Source organism: Mustela putorius, unplaced genomic scaffold, assembly GCF_011764305.1.
Source record: "Mustela putorius furo isolate JIRA1106 unplaced genomic scaffold, ASM1176430v1.1 tig00003866_pilon_pilon_pilon, whole genome shotgun sequence".
NCBI lineage: Eukaryota > Metazoa > Chordata > Mammalia > Carnivora > Mustelidae > Mustela > Mustela putorius.
Window position 1 is genome coordinate 5,660,416 of NW_025422018.1, and position 11,661 is coordinate 5,672,076.

The window sequence follows — 11,661 nt, forward strand, 5'->3', positions numbered from 1 at the left end:
AAGTAGAAACATATCATCAGAAGTTACTATCAACAATAAGCTAAACAACCTAGATGAAATGGATGCATTCTTGGAAAACTATAGACTCCCAAAATTGAACCAGGAAGAAACTGACAACATGAATGGACCAATACCTAGTAACGAGATTGAAGCAGTGGTCAAAAACCTCCCAAAAAACTAGAGCCAAGGACCTGATGGATTCCCTGGGGAATTCTACCAAACTTTCAAAGAAGAAATAACACCTATTCTCCTGAAGCTGTTTCAAAAAATTGAAGCAGAAGAAAAACTTCCACACTCTTTCAATGAAGCCAGAATTATGCTGATCCCCAAGCCGAGCAAAGACCTTACCAAAAAGGAGAATTTCAGACCAATATCACTGATGAATATGAATGCTAAGATTCTCAACAAGATCCTAGCAAACAGCAACCAACAGCACATTAAAAAGATTATCCACCATGACCAGGTGGGATTCATCCCTGGGCTACAAGAATGGTTCAACATTCGCAAATCAATCAATGTGATAGAACAAATCAATAAGAGAAGAGTGAAGAACCACATGGTCTTCTAAATTGATGCAGAAAGAGCATTTGACAAAATCCAGCATCCATTCCTGATTAAAACGCTTCAAAGTATAGGGATAGAGGGAACATTCCTGAACTTCATCAAATCTATCTATGAAAGACACACAGCAAATATCATCCTCAATGGGAAAAAGCTTGCATCCTTCCTGTTGAGATCAGGAACACGACAAGGATGCTCACTCTCACCACTCTTGTTCAACATAGTATTAGAAGTTTTAGCAACAGGAATCAGACAACAAAGAGAAATAAAAGGTATCCAAATTGGCAATGAAGGAGTCAAACTCTCTCTCTTCGCAGATGAAGTGATTCTTTATATGGAAAACCCAAAGACTCCACCCCCAAACTTCTAGAACTCATATAACAATTCAGCAATATGGCAGGGTACACAGTCAATGTACAGAAATCAGTGGCTTTCTTATACACTAACAATGAAAATACAGAAAGGGAAATTAGGGAATTTATTCCATTTACTATAGCACCAAGAACCATAAGATACCTGGGAATAAACCTAACCAAAGAGGTAAAGGATCTTTACTCGAGGAACTACAGAACACTCATGAAAGAAATTGAAGAAGACACAAAAAGATGGAAGACCATTCCTTGTTCTTGGATTGGAAGAATAAACATTGTTAAAATGTCTATACTGCCTAGAGCAATCTATACTTTTAATGCCATTCCGATCAAAATTCTACCCGTATTTTTCAAAGAGCTGGAGTAAATAATCCAAAAATTTGTATGAAATCAGAAGAGACCCTAAATCACCAAGAAAATGTTGAAAAACAAAAAATAAAACTAGGGGCATCACATTACCTGATTTCAAGCTTTACCACAAAGCTGTGATCACCAAGACAGCATGGTACTGGCATAAAAACAGACACATAGACCAGTGGAACAGAGTAAAGAGCCCAGATATGGACCATCAACTCTATGGTCAATTAATCTTCGACAAAATAGGAAAAAATATACAGTGGAAAAAAGACAGTCTCTTCAATAAATGGTGCTGGGAAAACTGGGCAGCTATATGTAGAAGAATGAAACTTGACCATTCTCTTACACCGGACACAAAGATAAACTCGAAATGGATAAAAGACCTCAACGTGAGACAGGAATCCATCAGAATCCTAGAGGAGAATATAATCAGTAACCTCTTCGATATCAGCCACAGCAACTTCTTTCAAGATATGTCTCCAAAGGCAAAGGAAACAAAAGCAAAAATAAACTTTTGGGACTTCATCAAAATCAAAAGCTTCTGCACAGCAAAGGAAACAGTCAACAAAACAAAGAGGCAACCCACGGAATAGGAGAAGATATTTGCAAATGATAGTACAGACAAAAGGTTGATATCCAGTATCTATAAAGAACTCCTCAAACTCAACACACACAAAATAGACAATCATATAAAAATATAGGCAGAAGAAATAAACAGATACTTCTCCAGTGAAGACATACAGGTGGCTATCAGACACATGAAAAAATGTTCATCATCACTATCCATCAGGGAGATTCAAATGAAAACCACATTGAGATACCACCTTACACCAGTTAGAATGGCCAAAATTAACAAGACAGGAAACAACATGTGTTGGAGGGGATGTGGAGAAAGGGGAACCCTCTTACACTGTTGCTGGGAATACAAGTTGGTGGAGCCACTTTAGAGAACAGTGTGGATATTCCTCAAGAAATTAAAAATAGAACTCCCCTATGACCGTGCAATTGCTCTCCTTTGTATTTACCCAAAGATACGGATGTAGTGAAAAGAAGAGCCATCTGTATCCTAATGTTTAGAGCGGCAATGGCCATGGTCGCCAAACTGTGGAAAGAACCAAGATGCTCTTCAATGGATTAATGGATAAGGAAGATGTGGTCCATATACACTATGGAGTATTATGCCTCCATCAGAAAGGATGAATACCCAACTTTTGTAGCAACATGGATGGGACTGGAAGAGGTTATGCTGAATGAAATAAGTCAAGCAGAGAGAGTCAATTATCATATGGTTTCACTTATTTGTGGAACATAACAAATAGCATGGAGGATAAGGGGAGTTAGGAGAAGGGAGTTGAGGGAAATTGGAAGGGGAGGTGAACCATGAGAGACTATGGACTCTGAAAAACAATCTGAGGTGTCTGAAGGGGTGAGGGGTGGGAGGTTGGGGGAACCAGGTGGTGGGTTTTGGAGAGGGCACGTATTGCATGGAGCACTGGGTGTGGTACAAAAACAATGAATACTGTTACGCTGAAAATAAATTTAAAAAAATTTTTAAAAAAGAGTGTCTTATGGTTTCTCTCACTCCTTATCCTATCTTGTTTCATTTATTCCTTTCCTACCCCCTGAAATCCCCCACATTGCCTCTCAACTTCCTCATATCAGGAAGATCATTTGATAATTGTCTTTCTCTGATAGACTTATTTCGCTAGCATAATACCCTCTAGTTCCATCCACATTGTTCCAAATGGCATGATTTCATTTCTTTTGATGGTCACATAGTATTCCATTGTGTATATATATATATATATATATATATATATACGCCACCTCCTCTTTATCCATTCATCTGTTGATGGACATCTAGGTTCTTTCCATAGTATGGCTACTGTGGACATTGCTGTTATAAACATTCAGATGCATGTGCCCCTTTGGATCACTCTGTTTGTATCTTTAGGGTAAATAGTAGTGCAACTGCTGGGTCATAGGGTAGCTCTATTCTCAACTTTTTGAGGAAGTTCCATGCTGTTTTCCAGAGTGGCTGCACCAGCTTGCATTCCCACTGACAATGTAGGAGGGTTGCCCTTTCTCCAAAACCTGGCCAGCATCTACCATTCCTTGGCTTGTTAATTTTAGCCATTCTGACTGGTGTGAGGTGATATCTCATTGTGGTTTTGATTTGTATTTCCTGATGCCGAGTGATGTGGAGCACTTTTTCATGTGTCTGTTAGTTATCTGGATGTCTTCTTTGCACAAATGTCTGTTCATGTCCTCTACCCATTTCTTCATTGGATTATTTGTTCCTTGGGTATTGAGTTTGATAAGTTCTTTATAGATTTTGGATACTAGCCCTTTATCTGATATGTCTTTTGCAAATATCTTCTCCCATTATGCCCATTGTCTTTTGGTTTTGTTAACTGTTTCCTTTGCTATACAAAAGCTTTTGATATTGTTGAAGTCCCAGTAGTTCATTATTGCCCTTGCTTCTCTTGCCTTTAGTGATGTTCCTAGGAAGATGGTGCTGCAGCTAAGATTGCAGAGGTTGCTGCTTGTGTTCTTTTAAAGGGTTTGGATAGATTCCTTTCTTACATTGAGGTCTTTCATCCATTTTTAGTATATTTTTTGTGTGGTGTAAGGAAATGGTCCAGTTTCCTTTTTCTGAATGTGGCTGTCCAATTTTCCAACACCAATTGTTGAAGAGATTGTCTTTTTTTCCATTGGACATTCTTTCCTGGTTTGTCTAAGATTAGTTGACCATAGAGTTGAGGGTCTATTTCTGGGCTTTCTATTCTATTCCATTGATCTATGTTTCTGTTTTTGTGCCAGTACCATACTGCCATGATGATGACAGCTTTGTAATAGAGCTTGAAGTCTGAATTGTGATGCCACCAAATTTGGCTTTCTTTTTCAAAATTTCTCTGGCTATTTGGGGTCTTTGCTGGTTTCATAGAAATTTTAGGATTGTTTCATTTCTTTAAAAAAATAGATGGAATTTTGATAGGGATAACATTAAACGTGTAGATTCCTTTAGGTAGCATAGACATTTTCACAATATTTGTTCTTCCAATCCATGAGCATGGAACATTTTTCCATTTCTTTGTGTCTTCCTCAACTTCTTTCATGAGTACTTTATAGTTTTATGAGGACAGATTATTTGCCTCTTTGGTTAGGTTTATTCCTAGTTATCTTATGGTTTTGGGTAGAACTATAAATGAGATTGACTCCTTAATTTCTCTTTCTTCTGTCTACAGAACTATGCCCTGTACTAGATTATGGTATATTTTGATCTATTAAAAGAGGTTGTATCAAAAAAATTTTTAGACAAAAAACCCTATGTGTATATAAAAAATAAAGTTAGATACAATGAAGGATAAAATATGACTATAATAATAAACATTCAAAAAGATTTTTTATGAAAGCTATTTTTAAGATAAACTAGTTAAAAAACGTGGAAAGAGTAAAAGTTAAAAAATAGAATAAGAAAAAATAAAATTAAAAAAATTAATTAACTTTGCCAGACTAGAGACTCATGGGAAGAAAGCCATGAATTCCATGCTTTGCTTTCTCCTCCTCTGGAATTCCCCGGTTCTCTTTGATAAGTGAGCTTGGTCTTGTCTGGATTTCTTGCTAATCTTCTGCGGGTAGGGGTCTGTTGTAGAGATCCTCAAGTGTCTTTGCCTGAGGCGGATTCATATTGCCCTTTCCAGGGGCCAGGCTAAGTAATCTGCTCTGGTTTGTTCTCGGGAGCTTCATTTCCCTGAATGCTTTCTGTAGAATTATGGAAGATGTGAATAAAAATGGCAGCCTCCTGATATCTGGCCTGGAGGTGTAGAGAGCTCAGGGCTCCACTCCTCAGTGCACCTCAGAGAAAAGTGCGCAATCACTCCCGTCTACCTGGCCTCTGGCTGTTTATTGAACTCACTTGTCCTTCGACTGTGTGTCTTTTGATGCAGGATTTTTTTTTTTTTTTTGAATCTACAAGATGGTCAAGCCCCCAGTCCCTGTGTTTTCCTTACCCCATCGCTAGTACAGGCCATTTCTTCAAGGAGCTCTGGTTCCTTCTACTGACAATGAGATTTAGAGAGCCAGACCTGGATGCTAAGTGTGTTCATTGTTTCTAGGGTTTCAATTCTTCCCAACCCTCTAGTGGACAGAGCTAAGAAATATATGTCTGCTAACCTACATATACACATATCTATGTTTATTTCTGTATCTATTCATATATATATTAAAGTAAACAAGAGTTCAAACTATAGTTCTAACTCTAATTTAGCACCACAGAATTCATTGTAGCCTTTCTAATAGTGAGAAACCTGCCCCTCTTTATCTATATTTATGTATTTGTTCAATCTTAGTATACATTTAAGTAGTTTCAAAATTCCTAACCTATATACTTCTAAGATATGAATTTACCAACTAGAGTACAGTGTTTGTGTACACAGCCCCACCTGGAGTCTCCAAACCCAGCAGACCACTGCTACTTTTCCAGGGAGGTCTCCCCGGATCTGACCCCTTTGAGCAGGGGTCCCTGCTCAAAGATCAGTGGTCTGACTGTGCCATGGGTCATGGTTTAAGGTAACCCTGAGCTGAGAACTCACTCCTCAGGTCTGTCTCTGTAGCTGGCTTCCCTGCTCTAATATCTGCGAGCTCTGTGATACTCAGATACCCCTGATCCTTCATTGAACCCATGGGGACCCATGACCATGCTTTCCCTATGAGAGCTCCACCCATGCTTAGCCTCTGGAGCAGTATCCCTCAGTGGAGCAGACTTTTAAAAGTTCTGATTTGGGGGCACCTGGGTGGCTCAGTGGGTTAAGGCCTCTGCCTTCGGCTCGGGTCGTGATCCCGGGGCCCTGGGATTGAGCCCCGCGTCAGGCTCTCTGCTTGGCAGGGAGCCTCCTTCCCTTCCTCTCTCTGCCTGCCTCTCTGCGTACTTGTGATCTCTGTCTAGCAAATGGATAAATAAAACCTTTAAAAAAAAAAAAGTTCTGATTTTGTGCTCCATTGCTCCGCTACTTTCTGGGAACCCTCCTCTCCCTCCAGGGTCTATCTTCCTGTCCCTTTGGATTCACTTCTTCACAGATTTTACCTATCAGAAAGTGTTTGATTTTCTGTTTCTAGAATTGCTGCTCTTCTTCTCTTTGATCCCCTGTTGAATTTGTAGGTGTTTGAAATGGTTTGATAAACTATTTAGCTGATCTCCTGCTACCTGATGTCATCTCAGCCTGCTACTCCTCTGCCATCATTGACACAAATCCCATGTCTAAGCCTTAAAATCAATGTTATATTTATTATTGCTTGATATTGTTTAATCAAAACAAAACAAAATAAAAATATGACTTTTCTAAATCTGTTTTCTTACCCTTTCTATGTTTATGAACAAAATAAAACAAACAAATGAGGGCTTAGTGATTTTTAAACCACATAAGGTGGTCAATAGTTACAAAATTTATATATTAGTAAGTAACTTTGATGAAACATAACATATAGAAATAGTCACAAAACTAACTTCTGATGGGTGGTTTGTGTGTGCATGATTATACAGTTTTTATTTTTTCCCCTAGAAAACCTGACATAGACACATGAAAAAAGAATATTCTGCTACTTCATTTTCAAGTATGCTCTTTGTATTTCTTTGTGAAGGTTGAAGGATTATTGTTGAAATACAGCAGGCGCAATTGTGTTTTTCTACAGTAATACAAATCAAGTGATCTCTAATAAAATTGTCACAAATATTATCTGAATATGTAATTGTGAATTCAAGTCAATGCAGTATGCAAAATTGTAATAGTATTTAAATTGTGCTTTACAAATCTACTTGAAAAGCTTTTATTCTTGTGTTTATTTTTATGAAATATGCTAAATGAAAGTTTTATGGTGACTTCTGACAATAGTATAAAGGTAAATGTTTTTAAAAAAATAAGGTTGATAGAGTGCTTTTTAAAATTCAAAATGCAGAAAAATTTGGTGTGCACAAATCCCATCTTTGATTAATTATCTGAGCTAAGAAGTTTTAAAAGTATAGAAATACTAAATAAGTGTAGAAATACTGTTTTTAATGAAATTATCCTTAATGGAAGTATTAAAAAGAATACTCTCAAAGTCTTGTATTTCTTTCTCTCTTTCTTTCTTTCTTTCTTTCTTTCTTTCTTTCTTTCTTTCTTTCTTTTTTTATTTTTGACTAACAGAAACTCTGTAACTGCCTAACTTTTTATTTTATGCTGGGTAAGGATAACTACTACAATCACAAATGTATATTTACTGTAGCTGATTTGGTTATTGATGTTCTGTTCATAATTTTAATTCATGTGGCCTCTCATTACAGTTATTTTTGTTAAAAAAATACTGGATTTACTGTGAGAAAAAAAAGTTTTGTTTTTTTTTTTTTTTGAGGATAATCTACATCTGGAAATTCTAACATTATAAAATTATCTTCTCCTGATTTATAGTATTTGAGTTAGTCTTATATTAAGGTTTTAGGTGCAAAATACCAAACAATGTAACTTTTTTTGAAACAAAAATTTACTTAAGTTAGAAGAGCTTTTTCTAATTTACATCTAGTTGGTGAGATAATTGGAAGTATAAAATCATTTGCATTTAATGCTACATAAAATATTATGTGCAATTAATTCCCAACTGACAAATTTAAAATGAGCACATCAAAGCTCATTATCTACTAACTTTTGAAAGGTGGCACTTAATCTAGAGAAAGTGTTGTAAAGGGGAAAATAATTCAGATTATTTTTTCTATTTGTTCAATTAATATTAGTTCAGTAAAATATGCATCCCTAGGATTTTTGCCCCCATTTCTTATTAAGGTTCAGACCTTGGGAAGAAAAATAAATAAATAAATAAAGCCTGATGTAGAAAGGCAGAATTGAATGTTGTTTTGTACCTTCATGCTGTGTGAAGGGACTTGATTTGTTACCTTTGCTTAAGCCTGATGTCTCCTTTCTAAAAAATATTTTTGCATGCCTTCGTTTTACTTAGAGTATCTGATTTACAATTATTGCCTATATTTTTTGTATGTTATCTTTTGTAGGCAGAATGTTTTTTGATTTGCATTGTTTATTATGGTAATTATTAAACAGCATGGTATGTTTCACTATTCAAATTCAGACAACTTCAAACAGAGTGGCTGGTCTATCAGTGAAGAAATTTATTTCTGTCTTAGCTCTTTCATTTGATTTCTGATGCTAATCAAATAACTGAAATTGGTTGTATCCCTGTAATGGAAAACATGGTTGGCATACTTAAGCACTTCTGACTGAGAGTAATTTTATCTATATCTATACTCTTCTATCTATCTATCTATCTATCATCTATCACCTATCTATCATTTATTATCTATGATCTATCTATCTGTCATCCGTCTATCATTATCATCAACTAAGAGACAAAATACTCACCTAACTTCTCTTTAATAAACCAGTGTGTCAACTTCTAATCTCTACCTCTAGTTTTCTTTATAGTTCCTTTTCATAGGTACTCATTTTGTAAGTTACATAAGCAAATCATGATGTGAATTAATTATAGAATCAATTTGATATTATTTATTTTGTAGGAAAGAAAATTGTGGTCTATTGAGACCTCTAAAATCATACATAGAGAGTAAGAGATGCATAATTTTATTATTTTTTTTATTAAAGATTTTATTTATTTATTTGACAAACAGAGATCACAAGTAGGCAGAGAAGCAGCCAGAGAGAGAAAGGAGGAAGCAGGCTCCCTGCTGAGCAGAGAGTTTAATGCAGGGCTTGATCCTAGGACCCTGAGTCATGACCTGAGCTGAAGGCAGAGGCTTTACCCCACTGAGCCACCCAGGCACCCCATAGTTTTATTTTCTTACATGAGACACAGATATATAAATGTAATGCTCTAAAAAATTTAAACAGTCATATATTTTGGTAAAAATATAAATTATTATTTTATTACAATTTGGTATAAATAATTTGAATAAGTACTAATAACTATTAGATTGATTCTGAAATAATTTATAAACACATATGGGACTGAAGAAATGATGTTGCGAGATTATAATGTGGTTGCTAAAAATTTCTGAGCAAATATAACTGTCTCCTCTTAGCATTTATTTTTGTAGTTGTGAGACCTTGGGCAAGTAATTTTCGAAGTTTTCTCATACATAAAAATGAAAAAGTAATCATGCACTGGAGTGGTAGTGAGGATCAAATTAGACAATCCAACTGTTACTCTGAAACTGTTCCTGACACATAGATCTCAATAAATTACCAGCTGTGTCGATTAATAAATAGGAATAATTCAAATTAGTATTTATATGCAACCCATTTTCTTAACTGCAATTCAAAAACATTTGTAACAAATGAGGACTTTATATATATATACATATACACACAAATACACACACATATACAAATTATAATTATCATACCTTATCTTCTAACTCTATACTTAAATAACTCATGTTAATCTCAAGAAACAATGAATTTATTATTCCATTTATAGAATTCTTCTTTTTTTGAGCTTTTATTTATTTATTTATTTATTTAATTTTTATGATTTTTTTTAATTTTTTATAAACATATATTTTTATCCCCAGGGGTACAGGTCTGTGAATCACCAGGTTTACACACCTCACAGCACTCACCAAAACACATACCCTCCCCAATGTCCATAATACCCCCCCTTCTCCCAAACCCCCTCCCCCCAGCAACCCTCAGTTTGTTTTGTGAGATTAAGAGTCACTTATGGTTTGTCTCCCTCCCAATCCCATCTTGTTTCATTTATCTTCTCGTACCCACTTAAGCCCCCATGTTGCATCACCACTTCCTCATATCAGGGAGATCATATGATAGATGTCTTTCTCTGCCTGACTTATTTCGCTAAGCATGATACGCTCTAGTTCCAGCCATGTTGTCGCAAATGGCAAGATTTCATTTCTTTTGATGGCTGCATAGTATTCCATTGTGTATATATACCACATCTTCTTGATCCATTCATCTGTTGATGGACATCTCGATTCTTTCCATAGTTTGGCTATTGTGGACATTACTGCTATAAACATTCGAGTACACGTGCCCCTTTGGATCACTACGTTTTTATCTTTAGGGTAAATACCCAATAGTGCAATTGCTGGGTCATAGGGCAGTTCTATTTTCAACATTTTGAGGAACCTCCATGCTGTTTTCCAGAGTGGCTGCACCAGCTTGCATTCCCACCAACAGTGTAGGAGGGTTCCCTTTCTCCGCATCCTCGCCAGCATCTGTCATTTCCTGACTTGTTGATTTTAGCCATTCTGACTGGTGTGAGGTGATATCTCATTGTGGTTTTGATTTGTATTTCCCTGATGCCGAGTGATATGGAGCACTTTTTCATGTGTCTGTTGGCCATCTGGATGTCTTCTTTGCAGAAATGTCTGTTCATGTCCTCTGCCCATTTCTCGATTGGATTATTTGTTCTTTGGGTGTTGAGTTTGCTAAGTTCTTTATAGATTCTGGACACTAGTCCTTTATCTGATATGTCGTTTGCAAATATCTTCTCCCATTCTGTCAGTTGTCTTTTGATTTTGTTAACTGTTTCCTTTGCTGTGCAAAAGCTTTTGATGTTGATGAAATCCCAATTGTTCATTTTTGCCCTTGCTTCCCTTGCCTTTGGCGTTGTTCCTAGGAAGATGTTGCTGCGGCTGAGGTCGAAGAGGTTGCTGCCTGTGTTCTCCTCAAGGATTTTGATGGATTCCTTTCACACATTGAGGTCCTTCATCCATTTTGAGTCTATTTTCGTGTGTGGTGTAAGGAAATGGTCCAATTTCATTTTTCTGCATGTGGCTGTCCAATTTTCCCAGCACCATTTATTGAAGAGGCTGTCTTTTTTTCCATTGGACATTCTTTCCTGCTTTGTCGAAGATTAGTTGACCATAGAGTTGAGAGTCTATTTCTGGGCTCTCTATTCTGTTCCATTGATCTATGGGTCTGTTTTTGTGCCAGTACCATGCTGTCTTGATGATAACAGCTTTGTAATAGAGCTTGAAGTCCAGGATTGTGATGCCACCAACGTTGGCTTTCTTTTTCAATATCCCTTTAGCTATTCGAGGTCTTTTCTGGTTTCAATAAATTTTAAAATTATTTGTTCCATTTCTTTGAAAAAGATGGATGGTACTTTGATAGGAATTGCATTAAATGTGTAGATTGCTTTAGGTAGCATAGACATTTTCACAATATTTATTCTTCAAATCCAGGAACATGGAACATTTTTCCATTTCTTTGTGTCTTCCTCAATTTCTTTCATGAGTACTTTATAGTTTTCTGAGTATAGATTCTGTGTTTCTTTGGTTAGGTTTATTCCTAGGTATCTTATGGTTTTGGGTGCAATTGTAAATGGGATTGACTCCTTAATTTCC